Source organism: Cupressus sempervirens, chromosome 9 (assembly GCF_028749045.1).
Source record: "Cupressus sempervirens isolate cs-2001-9-10 chromosome 9, ASM2874904v1, whole genome shotgun sequence".
NCBI lineage: Eukaryota > Viridiplantae > Streptophyta > Pinopsida > Cupressales > Cupressaceae > Cupressus > Cupressus sempervirens.
This window is the reverse complement of record NC_143126.1, coordinates 398,191,917-398,216,277: the sequence shown is the minus strand read 5'-3', so window position 1 is coordinate 398,216,277 and position 24,361 is coordinate 398,191,917. Positions and strand designations below refer to the sequence as shown.

The 24,361-nt window shown below is 33.9% G+C and overlaps 1 pseudogene; it reads left to right on the top strand.

Moving 5' to 3' along the window:
• Nucleotides 1-277: 277 nt before the first annotated feature.
• On the top strand, nucleotides 278-6,173 carry LOC149538935 (anaphase-promoting complex subunit 8 pseudogene; annotated as a pseudogene).
• Nucleotides 6,174-24,361: the final 18,188 nt, after the last annotated feature.

The following is a 24,361-nucleotide window of genomic DNA, read 5'->3' as shown; positions in this document are numbered from 1 at the left end:
ATCAAAACCTCTAAAGCCCTTGGATGAAAATGTGGTTTCATAATTCTGCCTTTCCTATAATTGATTCGGGCAAAAGACAACCCCTGCATATCCAAGCCCAAAAAAGATAATGTCGTGGCAATCCTGAGAGCAGATCCCAATGAATTTGATGTGTTTCAAGGCTTCACAAGCAACGAGTTAATTTTTTAGACATGAAGGAACAAACAATAATGGGCAGTTAAAACCATTAGGCTACCATAAATGCATTGAACACACTTGCTCAGTGGGTGACTAGAGAATGCACTTTCTCTACTCACCCACTTTGCCTGCACTCACCAACCGCCTAGACTCAGTTGATGTGAAAATTGGTTATCGACGACTAAAAAATGGTATGTAGGGAAAGGTTTAATGGTGTGAGACAAATTTCGATTGCAGGAAACCTCAATGGGAAAGCCTATCAGCTAATAAATTAGAATAGAAATTATATAGCATTGAAATCGAATACAAACTGAGATGTCTCTACACTTAATAAAAGTAAAACCCCCTAACTGTAACTATTATTGCCTATGATATTTTGGATACTATTTCTATAAATTAGAGATTTAAAGCAACTCAAATTTATTGCCAAGCAATAATAGAGAGAATTTTCAAACTCATTATATACTAATTCAGTCTCATGAACCCTTTGGTACCTCCATACGTATCAATAGTTAATCAAAATATTACAATAAACTATCACTAACAATGAATACTCACACGTAGCCTACTTAGGGTATCCATTTTTTGTTAATGGAAACAAACATCCAAACAAAGACTAAAATAATTTAAAAGAGCCTTCAAAAATCTCCCAATTTCTAAGATTTCAAAATTTCTAGAGAGTTATCAATAAATATTCTCTTAGCCCCTTAAATTGGAGGGTTTTAAGATAATTTTAAATAAATGGATCAACATTTCAATATTGATCATGAAAGACCTTTAAATTATGTTCAAAATGGAGTGGAATCATTTTTTTATGTATAGCCTAGTAGATCAGAATAAATCTCCATTATGAAACTATCTCTTAGTTAATTTGTTTAATAATAACACTTATTGTCTCCTTTAATTGAATCATCCTAGACCCATACCCATAGTCTCAAGACCTTGGGACCTCTTAATGGTCAAGTAATGCTCTCCTTCCACTAGGCTCGACATCTTATCAATAACTCACCATCCATCCTTGATCTTGTATTGATCATTCTTCTACTTTTGTGAGTGTCTTTACAATATAACTTAATCAGCTCAACAACATACATAGCCTTTACTTACATTCAACACTCTTCATATCCTAGCCCTTGAATCAACTCTCTACAAGGTTCCCCTAACATCCCATTAATGGATAACTTCTTACATACTCCCCACAACCATCAACCAATCACAAATGACCTTACCTTGGGTCACAACCAGATAAGGACTCTCACTATCCTAATCGTGTTAGCATCACTGTCCTAATCTTGTTAGCATGACAGTCCACAATACACTTTTGGATTCTAATGCCAAATCCTAAATTTTAGACTCACACTATCACATTGTGGTCCCTCCCTAGACAAATAACACACTACTTTTGGTTTTGATTACAAGTTCAATCCCTGATCTCATAACACCTTGAAACTTTGATTGCATACACTTGCTCATGATTTTCCACACATAACCCTTTTTAATTCACTTATTACTAGATTCTTGCTTGGATAAACACTTACACTTGACTTGTACCATGACTATGTGAAACTCATTTTTACCATGGAGGACACTTGTACTCTATCTTGGCTGGCTAAGAAATATACAACTCACCTTACTTTTCTCACCTTACTTTGCTTCTTGACCAGTACAGCCTACTCATTATTTTAGTGACAGTCAACAATAAGACAACAACTTAATACCTCTTGATCCTTGTATTAACTTCCACCCATGCACTTAGAAAATTCCTAAACTCTTCTCTAACTTTTCCCACACTTTTCATCCACATACAAGTCATCAAATATAACTTCTTAATCAAACAAAAAAAAAATTAACTTGTGATTGTTCCCTATAATAGTCCCACTGATTCTTTGTAACTCTTTGTTTTGTTCGACCTCCTTGGGAATTCTTTCCTTAACCAATACATCCACCATCTGAAGGACATTATTTCCCCATCCTTGAATTACTTTCATTTCCAATGCACTATTTAACTGTGGACAAAGCCTCTTTATCATCATTGTGACTATCTAAATCATTCCATGTGATTGTATAAACCCTTCCCTGTGATTGTTACTGTCACTTTCTTGTCATTCAATACATGTTTCCTAGAAGGTTTAGGAAAATAAAATACATTGTGTTTACATCCTAATAGATGAGTTAAAGGCCTTATTTTATGTAGGTTATATTGGAAAAATACATTTATTGACTCTAAGGATTGACACTAGAGAACATCGACTGAAGAGAATCCAAAATATGCCCAGGTTATACATATCATCTTGATAAAGGAAAATAATATTTTCAAGTTGCAATATCACTAACTTCAATAAAAAATTCTTTGACACCAAAATAAATTTGGAACACAATACCTACTCCCTTTACAGAATGATACATTTGGTCTTCTTCTCTATATTGTATATTGTTAAGGGGTTTACCATTCTCTATCTTGATAGAGTGTGTCTTCTTATCTTATTTGTTGATGAACTTAAGGGTATTTCTAATGAATGGTTCATAAGGCAAGAACTTGGTGAAGGTTTTGTAAATATGGTTGCAAGAAGAGTGGATTTAACCATGGAGGAAACTCCGTAGTCAAGCGTGCTCAAGCTAGGATGGGTGACCTCCTAGGAAATATGGGGCTTCACCTCTGTGAACATTATGTAGATCTAATACATAATAAGTGCTCCATTCATTCTCATGAGATATGGATTCACGTGAATCACTACTCATGAAACATGGGTCAATGAGTTTGACTCAAAAAACTATAAAGTTAAATCCCTATAGCAATATCACAATTGCATATTGTATTTTCAACATAGTAGTGTGTTTATGCTATAGTGGTGGAATTCCATTTTGTCTACAATGTTTAGCTTTCTTGTCTTGTAAGTTGTAGCGATATTTTTGTTTGTATGCAGATGGATATTGAGAAAAGACAAAAATGTAAATTTCCAAGCAATAGTGATTAGGAAGAGATATTGGAAAATTGTTGTTTCGTTGTAGATTACAATAATTTCCAAGACCTGCATATAGAGTCCAAGAGGCATAACAAGACATTGGACAGAGATGGAGAAATGCTAATGAATTATACATGGGAAGTCAATAATAGGATACACTCATTAGCAATGACAAGAATATTCAAGAGGGTGCGATTTACAATGAAGACCCAGATGTAGAAGATGTGACAAAGATTAATAGATATAGAATAGTATATAATTGATGGAAGAGAACTGAACAGTATATACATTTAGAAAGTAGAGATTTGATGATAACAATTGGATAAGTACAGTGATCAAAGGCTTCGATATGGGAAAATGGAAGTCATAATTACCTAAATCTCGTGCTCTTACTCAGTTAATATCACAATGATATCAGTGTAAAGTGATAATCAAAGACAATATCAGAGATGCCTATTGAACTAATGATGAACATTATATCTAGTGATTAATTTCAAATAAAAACTCCAATATTAGACATCCAATGAATCTTAGACCGATTTCCAATTAATGGTCAATCAACTACTAAAGACCAATTCAACAGATATGAATCTAATCAGCAATCAATTCAAATTCAGTCTGCAGAGACTTAGCAATAAGAAATCTTTACACATCTTGGAATGGATAGATCAGTATACATATATGTGCAACTTGGATTTAATACAAAAGGAATAAGGAATCTTGTTATAGAGTAGTGGGAATCTTGTTATAGAGTAGTGAACAAGTCAAACGTGTAGATAAAGTGATAGATTAACATTAGTATATCCATTCAAAATGTGAATCATCAGTAATAAGGAAGAAAGAAAAATTACATTGGATGGAGAGAAAACCAAATCATATTATAAGTAGTTTCTAAACACAAAATATCACTTATTCATTATAGAGGAGATAGAGTACTAATTAGATATAGTTCATATGGAAATAAGGGGTTAAGAAAATGGATGAAAAGAACATAGATTATTAGTTATTCATTTGGAAAGAGTTATCTTGTTAAAAGAAAATCAAGGTATTCAGTTATAACTAGATACATCTTACAATCCTTAGTCAATGGAATTTATGATTCAAAGACAAAATTAGGGTAGATATAGCAAGGGACATTATAGAATAGGTGTGTTGTATAGATGGGCTAGGGGATTGCATTTATGTTGCAGCTTAGTGCATATTAGTCAAGACCATATTTGGTTGTTCCAACATTGGAGGATTTTACAACCACGTAATGAACTATTCTCAGCTACCATGTGACCTCCCTAAATCATATAGCTTTACATTATTTCTACTACACTACTTCTACTATCAAATCTAACTATAAAACTTGAATATCATTCACCATACATCACTCCTACAGGTGTACATTCATCATTTATAATCAAATTCAATTATTGTGAGTTTTAAAATTGTGTATCTTAGTGATTTTAAGTTATTCAAGTATTACAAAATTGATATAAAAAAAAGGACCTAGGGCTCCATTCTTGAATGATTGTAGGCATTTGAGGGTTAATTCATTTTATTCCAATCATATTAACACTTGTGTGAATTTTTTTATTGTTAACTACTAGATATAAGTGTAATTTCCTGTAAGAGAGTGTTAAGTTGGTAGGTTGCCTCATATCAAACCTCAACTACATGTTTTCATTTGGGTTAGCCATTTGATTGGAAGAAAAATTATCTAGTACTTAGATTAATGAAACTCTTGATGCATTCAGAATGTACTTGTATGGCATTGTGCTACATAAATATGGAAAGGATAAATCAACCCGTGATGTTCTTGTGAAATCTTTTGATGCATATACATGGAGCTGGAGTGTCTGGCTTGAGCTATAGGCTTTATGTACAAATATTAGTATCCTAAATAATCTTGAGTTGAAAGATTATTGGATGAAAGATTTGCTTACATAGAACTCCAAAAAATTATTGGAGGTTCAGAAAAATATATGATGTTACAGGAATATTTCCTTTTAGAGATTATATTTCAGGTCATATTGCATCAATATTTTATAATTCAAGTGATTATGAGAGATATGAAAGCTTATATATAGATATGCTCAAGTATGATGCCTATCATTTGACAGTATGGATATTTTTAAAAACATATAATATGTAAGAGAATTTTTTACTTCTCTAAGCCACCTAGCACATAAAGTATTTTTAACTGAAATATATAGGCCTAAGTCCTATTTTATAATTTGAAATTATTGTAGTCTCAAAGGTCAACATGAAAAGGTTGTTTTGTATTTCATGCGGGCAATAAAGATGAAAAAGAACTACATGGAGGAAACTTCGTAGTTAAGCGCACAAGCTAGAGTAGTACTAGGATCGATAACCTCCCGTGAAGTCCTTGTGCTTCACCTCTATGATCATCATCTAGATCTAATGAGTGCTAAGTGTTCCATTTATTCTCATGAGAGATGGATTTGTATTGAATTACCACTCATGAAATATGAGTCAATGAGTTGGACTCAAAAGCTACATAGTTAAATCCTAATAGCAATATCACAATCTGACTTGATGTGAAAATTATCTCCTACTTATCAAAAGAACTACCTTTCAGCATGGGCACTTATGGGGCAAGAATATGTTGAAATGAAAAATACTCCAATTGTTGTTGATGCTTAATAATGATTTACTGATATAAATCCAATAGACTATTATGTGATATGATTTAGGGAAAAAACTATGAAATTTTATCCATGCTCAACAATGCTCTTTATTATCAACAGAAAGAAACTTTTTTGGGTCTTGATGATGATCGCTTGTGGATTGATATTTATAATTTATATGATAATGAGAAATTGCAAATACTTGATCAAGCCATGAAGCATTATATTAAGGATTTAAGAAACATGCATCTTGGGTGCCATGATGAAGCTACATTATATTACGAAATGAATCTTGACAGAATAGAAAATGAATAGAATTATTTTCCCAAAAATGATTGAAGCACTATTAAACCTTGCAAATACTAAAATAGGAAAAAGCAATTTTCTTTATACCTAGAAATACTTTGAACGAACCCTTATCTAATGTGATTGAATGCAATTTTATCTTTGGTATTCTTGTTACCGAGCAAAGGAGCAGAACCTATAAAACCCCAAAGAGATTATGATTATTACAATGATAAAGAAATAATTTTTGTGCTAGCGCACTTAAAGAATCAGGTTTTGTGTTTCTTGTACTAGGGAAATAGATTCGGTTCTTTACCTTTCATCAAATCTAGATCTAACAATAGCAGTGGTTTATGGAAGAGGTAAGGGTGGAAAACACAATTAGCTTGACCAACCACATCTAGTTTAGTGTCTGCATATTCAGCACGCCAACAATTTTGCCCTCAACGTGCAAACAATTTTGGAACTAAATGTCACATTAGATTTTGAATTATATTTTATACCCACCCAAAATTTCCATGATCAACCTACTCTTAAAAATTACTCAATAAATTAAAATTGTTCATTTAATTTTGGTTTTTTATTTATTTATTTCTATTCTTTATTATTTGTTTTAATTTTTTTGGAATAATTAGAATATAGAAAAATATATAATCTATTTTAGGTGATGTGTGCAACTAGGTCTCATATAATTTTGTGTTTAATTCTAATATAAGGTAATTAAAATAATTTTAATTTCAAATTTAAGATATTTAAAATAATAACATGTATTTTTAAGACAATATTAAATTGATTTAAAATATTTTAAGCTTTCAAAATACTTTTAAATACAGTCTATTACAAATATGCACACACACCTTCATATTGCTAATTGAAAAATTTGACACACTTGAATCTAGAAATATACTCAATAACAACACTTATTATTTACTTTAAACAATAGCTCGAGGTCTACTAGTCTTGCCAACATTGTTTTGGGTTCAAAATTTCCAAACTTTCTAGTTATATTATTCAAACAACTATTCATTCATAAATCATACATATTTAATTAACTGGACCTAGATAAAATGATATAATATTTAAACCAAATGGTGCCTTACTTTAATAATCTAGAATTAACTATCCTTTATTTGATGTCTATAGTTAGCCCTATTATGTAAAGGAAATATTCAAAATATAACTTGTTAAAATAAAATGTAATTGAAATTTTGATTGAGTATATATCAACTATTCCTTTTGATTCTAATTATAGTTATATCTCTAAATTAATGGTATAATTTATCAATGAATTTTGATCAAATTTCCTAAGAGTTAACAAACTCATAATTTATATATTAGTCTATGATTATATAAATAAATGTATAATTATAAAGGAATAATAATAATTTATGTAGTAATTTTGGTTTGTGTGATTGGTTATTAGTGACTAACTACTTAGTTTATTTAGTCATTTTTATTTGGATATGTGTGCTAAAATGTTGTCACACTTCTATGAATCATTACATGTAAGAAAAATCAAGAATGAGCCCTCACAAATCGATCCATAGCTCTCTACTCAAAGAGTGCAAGGGTTTGCAATGGAGGCCCTCAGTTTGACCTATTTTTGTGCCCATGCAAGTACACCATGAGATGATAGATTCGAAGAGGAAAAGCAAGAATGCTAGTCTCCATGATCTTCAAATATGCATGAAAATAAGATCTAATCTATGAAAGAAAAATCTAATCTATAAATGCAAGATTTAAGCTAAAAGCCCATGATGGGTGCAAGAGAGAAAAAGACAAGAAAATAGAAGTTCTCCACAAAAAGCTTTTGTATTCAAACTCCTTCAAAAATTAGTCTTCAAACCTGCAGCATAATGATAGCATAATCATGGGTGTCTAACATGAGGAGAGGGCTCCCCCTTATAAAGGAAATTATGGAGGTGAGAGGCTTCTCACAACCAATATGGGATAATAGAGCTTGATCCATGTGAGACAAAATTCCACCAATGAGAAAAGAGGAGTGGTTGAGAAGAAAGTGGTGATCCACGTGAGACAAGATTCCACCAATTAGAAAAGAGGAGTGGTTGAGGAGAAAGTGAAAAGATAAATCCCACTTAGATCACATTTTTAAGTGTAGAGAAATTAAATAAAAAGAATTTATTTTATTTCCTTTTTTCATCAAAAGAGATATTTAAGTGGGATTTTTATTTAATTAAAAGGGAGCAAGTTCTTTTTAATTAAATAGAAGATATTTAATTAAATTAAAAGAGAGGTTTTTCTCTTAATTAATTAAATGTGGATGAACTGTTTAATTAAAAGAGAGGTTTTCTTTTAATTAAATGGGGATTTTATTTTATTTAATTAAAAGAGAAGATTTTTTTTTTAATTAAATAAGACTTGGAATAAAATGATCAATCTTAGAAATGAAATAAATCGAATTTGATCAAGGAAATTGATTTGAATATATTACAAACCATTGATTCAAAAAATTTGATAAATTGATAAATCGAATAATGGGGGCCCATAGTCTAGGCGACCATTTTTGGGTGCATACAGGTTAAACTTGTGATTTTATTAGGTGACTAAATTAGTCACTTTTTTAGTCACCTACAGTTGTATATTGCAAAGAAATAGTAGAATGTGATCAATCTTAGTCACATGACTAAATAATTTAGTAGTGTGACTAAAGTTTCTAGTCACATAGTCACATATTTGCCAAAATGTACTAGTGAAGTGCTTCAAATATTTGGATTAAAGGATGAGAGTGTGGAATTATTTTAGCATTATAATGGTAGCTTGGCAATTTTTAGGCTCTCAAAATTGCATAATAACTTTTCATATAAAGGTGGATGATTTATGGAGGATGAAGGGTTCAATTTATAGGAAAAGGAAGGTGGAAATAAATGATCAAGATGCAAGACTGGAGATATGTTAATAGTGGCCAAGATGTAAGGAAAATAAAGAACATGGGTTATGTTTCCTCAAATGCATAGCCTTTTACAAGTGTCAAAAGGATAACACATGTGAGGGGATTAGGGTTTTTTAAGGCATGTGACCATTTTGGATATTGTGAAGGGGACAAGGGAGTACTGAGGGAGTTGGAGTGTGTAAGAGAGGTATAAGGGATTTGTAAGTACATTTAATGATGTCATAAAATGACTTGGGTTGGGATATGGGGGATGTGACAAGAGATGACTTGGGTTAGGGTTGGGATTTATTAATCTTCATGCTTAAGTTTGTACAAATGATTAGGGTGATATTAGGTTTGGGTTAGGGAGTGATTAGGAGGCAAGTGGGTATGTTATATTAAACAAGTACTGTGCAATTATTTGACTTAATATAATAAGAGTATTTAATAAATAATTACACTATTTTATGAAATAATCATAGTCAACAAAAGATGCCCAAAAACCTAAAACAAAATATTTTTATTTCCTCCAAAAATGGTAATTGAGAAGATTCACAACTTAAAATGAATTTATGTGTTCATACACTTAGTGAATCCCGAAGATGGGTGTGTATCGATAGCAAGAAAACTCTTGAGGAAAAGTATGGTGAACAAGATTAATCTACTATATCAATTGCTAATTCTTGACACATAGGTTGAAAAGGAAAGATAATTATTTGACAAGTGTGTAACGACTTGGAACCACTAAGTAGTAGATGAAAGAAATAACACATGATTCTAATCAACACATGATGATGTCTTGAATCTAAAAGATACAACGTATGAGTGCACATTGACCAAACTAAAAAGTTTTGAATCAAAATTTAAAGAGAGATAGAGTACATGATTATTTTTTCATGCTCAAAGACTCATGTGAGAACTCACCTCCTTTTTGAAGGAGGTGCATAGTACAAAATTTGGTTTACATATCAATGAATAGTAGGCTTGAAATTATAAAAACCAAAGTGAGTCATTATATAACCCAAGTAGAAAAAAAATGCAAACATATTTTCCATGAACTTCTACATCACATTTTCAATAAGCAACAATTTGTGGGTAAAAATATGACCAATAGAGAAGCATTAAATGTATCAAAATAATTTCAACATTGATTTCCCTTCCAAACCAAAGTGTCATTAGATAATTTAAGCAACATTATTATTTTTTAAAAGAATTGGAGAACATATTTATTCATAATCACTCAACAAGCATGCAAATGAGGAGCCACGGAAAAATTTTAAAAAAACTAAAATCCTATATGAATAAAAGAAGACAAAGAGCATAAATAAAAACTCATGAAGTCATCACAACCAATGAGATTAACATACTAAAATTAGTCTCAATGGCTTTCAAGGCCGAGAATCTATTAATACTATTATCTGTGATGCACCAATAAAAATATGCATAGTGCACATGTATCAAATTTTGTATTTTTTGGAATAATGTTCACCAAGTTTTGTGAGATTTAGAATGCTTGATCATCATATCTTTAGTATAATCTTCTATGAATATTTCTCAATAATTAAAAATTGTAAGGAAAAGGAACAACCTAACATGTTGGGATTGAGAAGGCCTGGTCCTTATTGCACCTATTAAAGATAGATAATTAAGAAAATAATCTTCCTAACATGTAGCTTTGATAATGTGCATCATTACTTTACCTATTACAGTAGGCCTAGTTCTGTTGAATGCTCTCATTCATGTCATGCTTGGACCTCTTACTTGTAGGAAGACTTGCATACTTGATTCATTACTATTTTGTAACAATTAAATTCATCTACCATTTGTCAGCATCAAAGTACAATTACTATGCTATAGTCCTCAACCATACATCCAATTCTAAAAATAAAACCAATCACTCAGGAAAAACATGATAACCCAAAGGAAGTGTACAGGCTTATGCCACATTTATGAGAATAAATCTGCATCATTTTGGCAATTTGGAAACAAGTAAACATGACATTCATTTCTCACCTATTCACCACCCCTTGCATCATTAGAAAAAATATAAAAGAAAACATGAATCCCCTCATATTCAAGACCATCTATGCATTCACATATGCATTAATTCACATAAAGGATCATCCAAAACATTAACTTTCCTTAGAGACCTCCACAATCATCATATCAAAATAAATTGTTATGTTATCCAAGAAATCAAAATAGCCATAGCATATCACCAACATGTTCTCAAACATGGAAAAGTGTATATTTGTTAGTATTATTCATTGGTAAAACAAACCATAAGCTTTACAAAAAAAAAATCTCCCTAAACATATCTTCTAAAAATAGTAAACCTAAATGCCAATACCAACCTTCATAAAAACTATCATCTGTCATTTAATAATGTGTAAGGGGAAATAATGCATATATGCCCACTTATCCATTTATAGGCATGTTTAATTAAACCCCACATTAGTTATCATTATTCAAATAAAGGTAGACATATTCATTCAACATTCCTCACCTTCTCTACAAGCTTGATATTAGAAGAGCCAAAAATCAATCACAACGTGCACACAAAATTAAATAAATAAATAAAAACAATATGTTAAGAGATAATAGCATCTAAAGAAGGAAACCATTCTTTTCCTTCAAAAAGGATAAGTAAGGAATGATATATGTCTATTCATTCTTCTATTTCTAGTCCATCCAATCAATCTTTCTTTCTTCTTTTATTTAAAAATGGCACACGAAAAAATGCATGTAAGTATTCATTCATTTACAGATATGATCATTCAAAATGTCTCTATTTTTTTAATTACTAAATAAGTAATTAAAAAATGACATATAATTATCGATCCATTCAAATATAAGTCATAGAAATAAGCTCTATTTTCGCCTCTATCAACAAGATGCATAAAAAAAAAGGTCAAACAAATGCACATGTCCATTCATTCATTTGCTAGAAAAGATCATCTAAAAGAACATGCATTCAAAGATGGGTAACAAAGAATATAAATACCAATTTATTCATTCTCAAACAAGATCACCACAAGTCACCTCTTCTTTCTTTGCTCATTCAAGAAAATCATCTAAATCTTGGTAAAAAAATATGATACATTCATCCACTATTCAAAATCGCATCTAGAATCAACTAATTAGAAGAACTATATCCTGATCATTCCTCACACACCCAAATATATGAGATGCCTATTTATTGATAGAGAAGATTACCTAGAGTAGTCCCTTGTTTCTTTGGGTAAGAAACAAAAAATCAAAATAATGCATACATCTAGTCATCCATTCAAGAAAAAGATCATACAAGATAATCTCTTCTATTCTCTATTCACGAATGAGTGTGTTAGGATAAACCACAAATAGGAGTAAAAATTACATGCAAATATAACCAATATCATAAAATAATAAATCACACATAAGAGAACATAAGACACAAATATTTAACATGGTTCACCCAATCCTTGGGCTACGTCCACCAACAATAAGTACAATATTATTATTATCTAGTGATTACAATCTATAATCCCTTACAACTCAATACTACTACAAGAAGCTAAAATCTCATTATACATAATAAAATCCCTAACCCTAAGCCATTTTATACAAGCCCTTTTTGCTTAAAAAATAGGGTTAGAATAAGTCCTCCAATATAAAAATAGTAGTTGACACCTTTTACAATAGTCAAGTCATTTTTGGCTTCGGGGGCATTGCCCCCAAAATTCCCTGTGGAGTTATTGCCCCTTGATCCCACCTCATACTATGACAAGGAACACACCAAGGGTACTACCCCCAAACCCCCATAGAAATAATCTTGGGGCAAACCACATCAAGTAAACCTCCAAGTCTGATTAGTCTCCACATCACAACAATCTCCCACTTGGAGACTAATCGATCTCCACAACAATAACAAAGTGTGCAAAGAGAACTCAAGAAAAAGTTTTTAAAAAGACTTACAAAACCATAATTGGTTCATTGTGTGGTTTAATTGGCTCCATAGAAAATAAATCTATTGCATTTAGACTATTAAGATTATTTTGACTTTTGAACACCCAAAGAGACATATGCATGAGAAAATTTAGTATGTGGTAGAAAACAAATTAGATTTAAACTTATTCTAAATTTACTTGTGGAATTTATTGTCTTTTTTGTTAAGTATGTTCTTTTACAAATATGTCCCATAAATATGCCAACTGTTGTATGAGATCACCCTCTATTTGTTGATATGATTCCACAACTAGTTGCCCCATTTATGTCCATCTTCTTTTTTATGCTTGACAGATGGCAAGTTAAAAGGAAGGAAAAGTTTTGAATCTCTAGTTGGAGAGTTTGTAAGGTCTATAAAGCCAACCTCTAATTTAGCATATAGAATTCTAGTTTGGGCCTTGGTGTCAATTTGGGTCTAGTTTAACTATTGATCTCTTAGTTGGAAAGCTGATACACAAGTAGGTGCACTGTTACATACTCTAAAAGATATTTTATTTTTATTTCTATTAATATTTTTGAATACCCATGAAATTTATTTTTAGTAAAAAGCTCCAAAATGTTGTTTAGAACTTTCAAAGTCTCAAAAGGGCTAAATTTAGTTGGGCCTTCCTTTTTACTACATTTTCAAATTAGCACATAGGGATTTGGAACTCTTCAAAATTGAATTTCTCACATTTTGGGTAAGTTTCTAGTTGGGGTCAAGTCTATGTTGAAAAGATACTAAAGATTTAAATTTGAAAATTTCCTATAAATTTCTTTAATATTGAGTTTTGAGACTTAAACTAATGTTTTGGGCCTTTGAAAATCAGGAATATTGATTAACTCGAATTTCAAGCATAGGGCACTTAGAGATCTTTTGTTCAAACAAACTAAGCTTAATCAAATGCTCAGATGAAAAGTTATGGCTTTTGGATGAAAAGTTATAGCTTCTGGAAGTTTATGTTTTTTGGATGAAAGATGGAAATATTGAAATTCTTCTTTAGACACCAAGAAGCTATTTATGATTTTTTTTTTTCATTTGAAATTTTTTGAGTAGTGGAGGAGGAGAGGACGATGGTAAGTTGTAATAGAGGAGGAAGACATAATAAAAGAAGATTTGAAGATACAAAAGGAAGAAGGCTCCACATGTAAAGAAGCTTTGATGCTTCTCATTCTATGAGAATTTCATCCCTTGCCTCCCCACTACTCTATGTATATGTATATATTAAAGGATAAAACACAACTACATCTTTCTGCAATTGAAGATGCTACTGGATAAAACACAAGTATATCTTTCTACAATTGGAGATGTTTTTGATTAGGAAAATAGGTTTTACAGGGATCTCAAAACCTAAAGTTTTACAGCATAAAACTACTTAAAGCAAAAAAAGACAGAAAAAACAAAAGCAGCCTCAAAAGGCCAGAAATGAAAAGGCCCGAAGCTTGAGAAACAAAAGCCAGGAACAAAGCCAGGCGGGCAGACTAATGTCCCTTCTTTTCCATTGCCTGTAGGGTTTTTGCAACATCACTTTCCTTCTGATTGGCCTCTTCATCTTGGATCATGGGGAGGAAATGCTTTTGGTCCCCCTGACTTTCTTGGATTCTAGTCTCATCCTGAGGATCTTCTCAGCTGGTTCCATGCTCTATACTCTGCTCTGCATTCCCCATTAGGCTGGCCTTGGTCAGATAGTCACCCAGATTAACAATGTTTTTGTTCAAGGTATGGAGGGTATCCACAATTTGTTTAGTCACAACCTGGTGGACAGAATCCAGCCTTTGGACCTTCTGCTCGAGCTGGGTGATTCTGTCCTCCTGATTGTCTCTGGGGTCCTAGCTTCTATATTTTTCCTGGCTACCCACTTGGTCTTTACTACCTCTGGCCTCATGATCCTTGACATCCCCCCTGTTGGACCTGTCCTTCAAAGTCTCAATTTCTTGAAAAAGCCACTTAATGGAGCGAAAATTGTCAATCAAGTTGTTCTTTGCATTGTTGAGAAAGTTGAAACCCGTTTCATGAACATTGTCAGAGAGAACCAAAAGAGTCGGGTCAAGGAGCTCGTCATAGTGGGTGCTGCTGTCAAGATCCCCCAACACCTGGATTTTAGCAGGTTCTCTAACAATACCCATACTGACACTATCCATATTGAAATTTCTCCAAGCTCTTCTCTCTTATTTTTCTTGATGGCCTCCCCCCCTTTTCAACCATGATTTCTATCATCTCTTCTCAGAGCGAAATGGGGACATCCAAGGGGGAGGTGGGTGCAGTAGGGCTAGGAGGTAAATCATCGTAGTCACTGATATGATCATGGGTTGGGGTTTGGTCCAATTTTCTTTTCTTGGGGTTATCCTGAGTTGCCAAGGGGATCACCTCCTTCTTGTCATTATCTTTCTCCTTGTCATCTTCCAACTCACTTTCCTTCTCTTCCACCGAATCCACCTCCTCCGACTCCATGTCTGACTCATCACTAGACTTAGGATGAGGGGTAGGGGGGTTAGGGGGAGGGCACCTGGGGCTCTTCCTTCTAGGGAAGCGAGGAGAGGGTTTGGCTTTTGGTGTTTTAGATTTGACAGATTTCACAACACGCACTTCCCTTGAGTCAGAGCTGGCTATGTCCTTTGAGGAGCCACCTGAAACCCCAATGGACTTGGCTCTTTGTCTGGGTTTTTAGAAACTCAAAAATGAGGAGCAGAAGACCTTCGTGAAGGGCAGGGTTCTTGACAGGACATTTCTTGTAATTCTCTATATTCTTAGTCATAGAAGTAAAAATATAGAAAGGAAAGGAGATTTTTACTTTATGTCTAAAATGATTAAGCAGAACAAAATGATGGGTCCTGATTCTATCAAACCTGGGCTCCAAAGTGACATACTCTATGATGATCCTCAGAACAAGCCCCCAGAACTTCTTGATGGACTCAATGTCATAGTAGGTGTCAATCTTTATTAGTTTTCTTTTCTCCTTATCGTTCTTAACAAAAGTGTTGATAGCATTGGCAGACATCTTCTTATCCCTGAAGAAGCTCATGCCTTCCTGGGAGAAGCCTGTCACCTCCTCGATGAGACCCTCTATGATTTGGTGGGAGACACCATCAATTGTGACCTTTCCGTTGTGCTAGGTATCAACCATAATCTTGGTTACCCCTGCGTCAAAACCATGGAGCCTCTCCATGAAGCAAGTTATGCCGCCCTTCTGGAGTTTTTTCCAAACCTTCCCTTTTTCTTTTCAGCTCTCCGTTTCTCCCCATGGCTCCCTTCTAATCCTTTCTCCCACCATTGCGGTATTATGCCTCTCTAACCCTAAACCTTTAACAAAATTCTAGAGCTCAAAGATGAAAAAATCACTAAGGACGAGAGCTTTAATGCACGTGTTATTAGGTTTTACTTTGGCTTTCTTCTGCTCGTGTGATCCGTACACATTATTATGAAACAGTGGGGGTTTTGCATAACTCTAAATGATACTCTTTTTAAAACATGATTTAGCATGTCTCATCATCATAAAAAGATTTTGAGTTGGTACCTTGAATTTTCTCCTTTCAGATGAGCTCAATAGTCACCGCCAAAAAATGATTATTGTTTCCCCACATCATCACCGAATTGTATGTGACCACTGCGTTAGTGAACCAATCAACAACCACGTTAGCTTCACGGTAGACATGGCTGATGTGGTAATTTTTAAATTTTCTCAAGTCCATTTTTAGGTCCTCAATTATACTTTCAATGGTCTATGATGGTTTGGTTACTCCTAAAATACAATTTATTATATTTAGGGAGTCTCCTTCAAGCCACAGTTGATCGATCCCTGAGTCTAGGGCCAACTTGACAATGAGTCTGGCTGCACTGGCTTTAGCCAAATGGTTGGTTTGGTGACCAATAGGGGAGGAGATAGCAGCAATTCCCCCTCCCAAGTTGTTTCTTATGATTCCACCATAGCCGGCGGGACCATGGTTTCCCTTAGCCGCTCCATCGAAATTGGCTTTATGCCAATTTTTGAGGGGAAAGGACCAAGTAGCCTGCTATCTTCTTTTGATCCTGGCTTCTTTCTTGGTCTTAATTTTCCCTCTATCCTTTATGTTTCCATCTCTAGTTGTGGAATAATTCTCTTTCATGAGGCCATCAATTTTCTCTGCTATAATACCCTCAGGAGCTTCTCTGTCTCTGAATATCCTGTTGTTGCGCTCCTTCCAGATTCCAAAGCAAAAGTGTGGGATAATCCAGGAACTCAGAATTTGGGATTCCAAGACTTTGTGGTTTCTACTCCACTGAATGAAGAAATCCTAGATACTGGCAGGCGGGCACCAGTAGAAGTTCAAATTGGAAGTCAAAAGACTTCACACTCTAGAGGAAAAGGGGTAGTGAATGAAAATGTGATTCACTATTTCCAGGTCATGCTTACAGAGGCAACATCTGTTGGCAATAATTTGGCCTCTCTTGGCTAAATTATCCAGGGTAAGGATTTTGTCTTGCAAGAGGAGCCAAAAGAAAATGTTGATTTTGGGCGTTAATCCAGGGGTCCAGGCCTTGGCCCAAATAGGTTTCTCCCCTGTTCCCACAAGGGAAAGATAGCCTAAGGCAACAGTATAATGGCCTCCAGAAGAGTCTCCCCAGACTAAGGCATCACCTTTCTGGTTGATGTTGATAGCATACAAAGAGGCCATCAAAGGCTTGAGATCCTATGAAAGCTCCGCCAAATTGTGCCATTCATCCCCATTTCTGTAGTTCCCAACCAACATGCCATATCTGCCTATTGCCTGATCAGCCCACCTGCCGAATAAAGGATGGTTAATGAGAGGTTCCTGAAAAAGCCAACTGTCCTGCCAAAAAAGGATTTTGTCTCCCATTCTAGTTTTCCATTTGGCCCTAGATTTAGCAAGGGGAAGGGCCTTCAAGATACCATTCCAAATGTTAGAACCCAACGATAGCTCGGCCCCCTAGAAAATGGAGGAGAGAGACAGGCCTCCCAGGTACTTCTCAGCCAAGATGTCCCTCCAAACCCCTATGCCTTGGAAGATGCGCGAAGGGAGTTTAGCTAAGAGGGATTGATTGAGGTAAGAAATGCATAATCAATTGGAGATGTTATAGTTAAATGCATAATCAATATACAAAATGATCTTGGTTCTATAGAGGTGTACCATTTGGATCCTTATGTTATTGAAGATGGAAGATAATCAAAAGCATCCAATCAAATCATAAGGACAAATATTTAAATTAGTATACAATTTAGTTGCATAAGCCTATATTAGACATGCACTTAACAAGGATAAACCTCAAAATAGTTAAGTACAATTAGATATTTCAATGCATTAAAAGGCCAAAGGATTCAACAAAAAACACGACTAGCATTGCAAATTATATAGCTGTGATAGTATCAATTTTTACCTTAAAGTATGGAGAAGTTAAAAAAAAGTGCATATGGAGAAAAACCATTGAGAACAATCATTTCAATCATAATTATCTAATATTTATGTAACCACAATACAAATTCAAGATGAAGATCCTAATTGGAATCAACATTGGATTCAATACACAAGGGTTTCAAGAAGACCCTATGCATCATCATTGTTAGGGAATATTTTAGTTGCAAAGGTAAAAGAGACATGGCCAACAAAAATCAACTTATTAGTGGAGCAGTTACCTAACAAGAGAGTACACAGTGAGAACAATAGATTTCCTAGAAACATGAAATCACTCTCAATTGTGTTCCTTGTTAAACTGATACTAGTCATGACAATGCAAGATACAATATCACATAAGAAAAGACCTCATTGAATGCTCACACAAATAAAATATAACCCCTTTTAATCTTATTTGTTAAGCAATTAAAGCTTCCCAACTTAGTTCTTTAAGTCAACTTTTAATATATGAAATTGTACCTCACACAACCCATATTATTTCTTAAAAGGTATATAATCATTAAATTTTATGCTTCTTATCTCCATTATGATCCAAACATATAACCTTTTTTTTTTTCTTGGCACTCAACAATAATAAACACATGTGCCTATGGCTTTACCCAACCGATAATAGTTGCAGTTATTTGAACGAAAAGAGGTATTTCATTTTAATATTAAGTGTATTTTTCATAGTAGCCACAATTTTTTTTGATTTGTCTAAAAACAACCCATAAACTTGACAAATTCCTTTTTAAGCTTATAAGATCCAATCAATCCATGATCATCACCGTTTCATTTCTAAACTTATTAGTTAGAATGTTAAAATAGTCTCTGAAAATTCACCATTTCTTTTCTTACATGAAATGTTTTAATAGTTATAAATTGAAAAATCAAAATTTTAAGAAAAGAAACATTCGACATATTTGATAGGTAAATGTTGAATACTGACAAAGTCAAAAGAAGATATCCATAATCTCATCAAGCCTTCTGTTTCATGAGACTACTCAAATAATGAACATATGGAAAACAAAGGTGAACCATATGCTAGTCAAATCAAATATATAATAGATAATCTGCATAGCTCCTTAAAACAAAGTATAGATAGAAAATAGATGTAAATAATTTGTCATTCAAGAATGCAACTCACTCATGCTTCTATATGAGTGACCCTAATGATGCTAATCAACTATGCAAGAATAAAATGTTGATTGAAAATATAGATGTCAATCATCCATAAATCTGATCAACTATGGAACCAGGAAAGCATTCACACAAAGAGGTGTGACAGATCCACACAAAAAAAGTGTCACTAAAGAGGAAATGATAATAAGACCATGAAGTTAGAGCATGGCCCTAACTATTCTTTGATGAAGAAGATTCAATGGCTGAAATTTCATGCTACTATATAGCCATTTCTAAGGCCTCTAGTCTCATCCAACATCTATTGACTACATGACCTACTTTCCATAGAAACTATAAGACTCATCCACCTTATTATTTGTCTTGGACTATTGATTGGGTTCTAAATTTTTCTTCTCACTTTTATTCACAAAAATATCACAAGCTTTGGAGCTTTTTAAAGTACCCATCTTTATGAGCTTATCCTACTCATGTACCAAAGACTTGATGAAAGCATCAAGAATAGACATCTTCCAACTTTTTCTTGTTATAAGCCTAATTGTGTGAAAGGAAGAGACAAACACAACATATTGTGCACCAAATTTTGAAGTAATTAAGCCTTGAAATTTGTGAAGAAGTCTTGAATATTCTCAAAATTACTCAGATCTAATGAGTTGAGTTCATTTTCAAGGATGTGACCCTACATCTCATCTTTCTTCAACATGAAACAATAATTCTAGAGATATAGACAAGCATAGAAGAAGAAAGGCTTCATCCATGTGGTTGAATTATTTAGACTTTTGAACTACAAATATGGGTTCAACCTTTGTCCACATTACTATTCAATACAAGCCGCTACTTCTAAGTTGAAGTTGAATCTCGGGCTTCCATTTTAAATAGTTTTTTGGAGTAAGAAAAATAGAGGCTAAAAATTCTATTTCATCCAACATACCTGATCTTCAACACTTGAAAAAAAAATGCTCTCTTTCCTAGTATTTCTCTATTCTTTGTTGTAGACATTTCATTTAAGGAACCTTTTTTTTATGCAAGGTGGTTTACTTCTGATGTTTTATAGCAATTGTGAATGATAGGCTAATTTTGAGTTGAGAAACCTAAAAATTTGACATTGCCCATGGTTGGAAAACCTTCCAAATTTAATAGGAATGTTGCATCATTTGGAAGATCTAAAAATAGGTTATTCTTCTCTAAAGATTGATATTGCATCCCTCTTAGAATCATTTAAACAACTTTGTACCCTTAGATCATTGTATTTGATATTAATTTATATGAATGTCTTCTATAGTGAGACAAATTTTCTCTGATACCATGTTAAATTTTGCAGCTAAATTTGCATAGATATAGTTATAAAGAGAAACCATACTTGCCCCAAAAAAATAGAGAAAACAAAGATCTATTGAATAAAATCTATATTCATTCATTGTTGCATATTGCAAGAAGCACTAAGCATGCTTTATATAAATCCAACCACTATATACAAGAGTCATGCATGGTAAATACCACTTTGAACAAATAGTTAAGACCAAATAACTATTGAAATCACAATTATAATCACTACTGAAATCACCAAAAATTATAGAGAAAAATAGTGGGTATGTCAAGTAATCATTAAATAACTCTAGCAAATCTCAAGAAAAAGTATATCTATTAATGCTATCCATGCTCAGCAATTTGTTATTTGATTTATTAATTGAACTATAGTGAATTAATTAGTTTAATTAACTAAGGGATAACATAAATTGATAAAATACTAAATACTTAATTAACAATTCCTTAGAATATGACTAAATAGGATTACTTAAAATTTATCTCATCATATTTAGGTCTGTACATTTTTTCCCTCTTCGACATAGTGTTGGGACACCATTATTTTGAATATTTTTTAAATAACAGATGATGCAAAGAATGTTTAAAATCAATAGAGATATTATAGTCTCATAAGAGAGAGGAGAGACTGGACTGACTCCCCTTGATAAAGAAATAGGGAGAGAAAATGAGGCTCAATGACATCTCGAAAGAAAAGAGAACCGGGACAAAAAGTGAATGTAGAAAGATGAAAAGAGGGGTAAATGAGGTTAAAATTGTGATTGGGATGGAAAAACAATAGGGGGGCTAAAAGGGGTCACTCAAGAAGGGAAATAGGGAAAAATGGCTCATAAGAGGTCCTATATAAGGGCTTGAAGGGTGAAACAAAACTCACTTGCCTTCATTTAGTTATTATATTCTTGTTGTTTGTGAGTTCTCATTTTGGACTAGGGAGATGGTTGGACAAGGGCATCTGATGCACTGGTTTGAGGTCATAAGGAAAGTTTTGATAGCACAAGATAGTGGACTAATCAATAGACCTTAAATCAATCTCTCTCTCTCTTTTTTGTCATTTTCTTTCAATTTCTAGTTAGGAGTTTCAAAATCATGTTCTTGTAGGCTCAGATCTGGCAGAAACACTTCCAAGATCTGCATGATCATGATCTCATGAAAACTACATCAAGTAGGGGGTCAAGAGGGGTAGGATTAAGGATCTCTTGTGGAAATAGGGTGGGAGGGGTTTATCATAGGGATGTGATCTCATGACGGACTTCTCATAACATAGAAAACTTGGTTTCAATTTTAGGCGGGTTCTCTCCTTGAATTTTAGGAAAGAATACATTTCTCTTTAGGGCAACAGGGATGAGTTTTGTTCAACACAAGAATGTGGTCCTAGGTTATGACTAGGATAAGGGAAGTGTTCCTATGATGGCATGAATATTAGGACTTGAGGCACTTGTTGGATTACAATACTTGGACAACATTCTCATAGATGGGGGGTTGAAACGAAAGGATAGTTTAGGGAAAGGGGGCCAAACTAGGGGGGATTCGCTAGGGATAATTACTAACTAAATCTAAGGCTAAGATATTTTAATCTAGGAGTGTGCATATACTAAATATATTTACGAAAGAGGAGAGTTGTAGTACTATGAGTAAATGACCAGTTTAGACATGTAGATTGAACAAGGATTGATGTTATTGGCTTGGGTGACGTAGATAGTATGCCCCATAGGAGGAATTATGTGGCCATGGTTACAACACTATATGAGTGGTGGAATTCTAAAATGTCAACGTTTCATCTCTTGATAGGGGATATGACTATCACTTTGGAGGAGGTGTACAATGATGATAGTTGGGGATGTGACACCTTAGAAGGTGGTGTGGGCAATAGTTGGACCTAGGATTCCTTTCAATATCTAGAGGGAAGAGTTCACTTTGTATCAATGTCTAGATGTTGATCTTAAAATGTTTTATTTCTACATTTATGGGCTAGTGTCAAGGTATATTGACCTAAACAAAGGAGGGGCTAGTGAAATTGGCCTTGATTCCTAGGATTGTATGTATTGTTGATGTTGGAGTGTTGAATGCATAGGGCTCATTGAGGTTAGTAAAGTTATACAAAGACTTACACTAGATTGTATATCCTAAATACAAATTGCAGGGATGGAGCATAAGCTTCACCTCACTCTCACATGTATGGTTATGGGGGCATTTCATAGTTTTATAACCAATCAATAGGTAGGGTCCATACAAAGAGGATATTATAATCTATAAATAAGGTGACACAATCACCTATTATGATTTAGATGATCTAGACTACTAGAGAGAGTAACTACATGGGATCCAAGACGAGATTACGTAGAGATCATACATGGTAGTAGGTCCTTGTGCAAAGGAGCAGCAATAGTTTCCCTACATAATCAACCCTAAATAAATCTTTTGCATATGGGAGCATATCATAGAGTAGTACTACCTAGATCTGGTTGCAAGATAATTTGGGTTCACATAAGATGTACTAATAGTAGTTGTATGGCACTTGTGGGTGACTTGAGAGAAGATCAATGAATTTGGTACTAGAGTGGACCAAGATGGGTTACTAGGAGTATGGAGGGATATGAATACTATGTAGTGAGATTAGAAATGAGGGATACCTAATGTAAGATCAATTCAAGAGTATAGGGACTAGTTTTAGAGACTATGACCAGTTGGGAGATTGTTGCTTCCTCTAGTAACTGAGAGGATTAACATTGCAATTGAAACAACTAGGTATCATAGATATGTGGCTTAGACAACCAAGAAGAGGATGAGATTGGCCTAGGAGCCACCCAAGAGGAAGGCACGATGAGTTGTCAAAGCACAAAGAGAGGAGGCAACTCAGGAGGAGGGCTAGGACCAAATAGATATGGATAGGGGGCAAGGTTAATAGATACCACCAAATATAAAGTTTCTTGTAGGTGATTTAGGAATTAGAGGTTCATCATATAGTGGGGGGAGATGTATATATAGGTACCTAGTTAGCATCATTACAATATATATACAACTGTCACCTAGCTGCAATAGGATACACAAGGTGTGTGAGACAAATATCAGGGTAAATGGGACCAGTTTTATAGAGAAAGGGACAGGGCATAGGATGAGGTATACCTCATGTGGGTTGAGATGGATATGTTGTAGGAAGACCAAGAGATGATATAAAGAGAGAGGGATCGACTAATCCATGAGCTGATGGTGGCTAGAGTACAAACATCGGTGTAAGGTGGAAAATCAAAGTATAACATAGATGAGATTTCTAGATTATAGCATAATCAAGATAGGACATAGGAAGTGGTGTTGAACTTGAGGGATTAGGTTGGATTTTATCAATTTAATTACCATGTAGTAGTCCCACCAAATAAGAGGGAACACTATTGGAAGTCCACTCAACCGAGGGTTTCTGGTATTGGTACAGGGATAGAGGTTGTTACTAGCAGAAATTACAAGGTAGGGGGTCTCAATAGATATGATAGAACTAACAGATGGGGTATGGTTTTTTTTAGATGATGAAGGATGAGAGCTTGGGAGACTAAGGGGGAGAGTAGGGAGATGTCATCAAGGGAGCCCATAGAGGAGGGGATGGT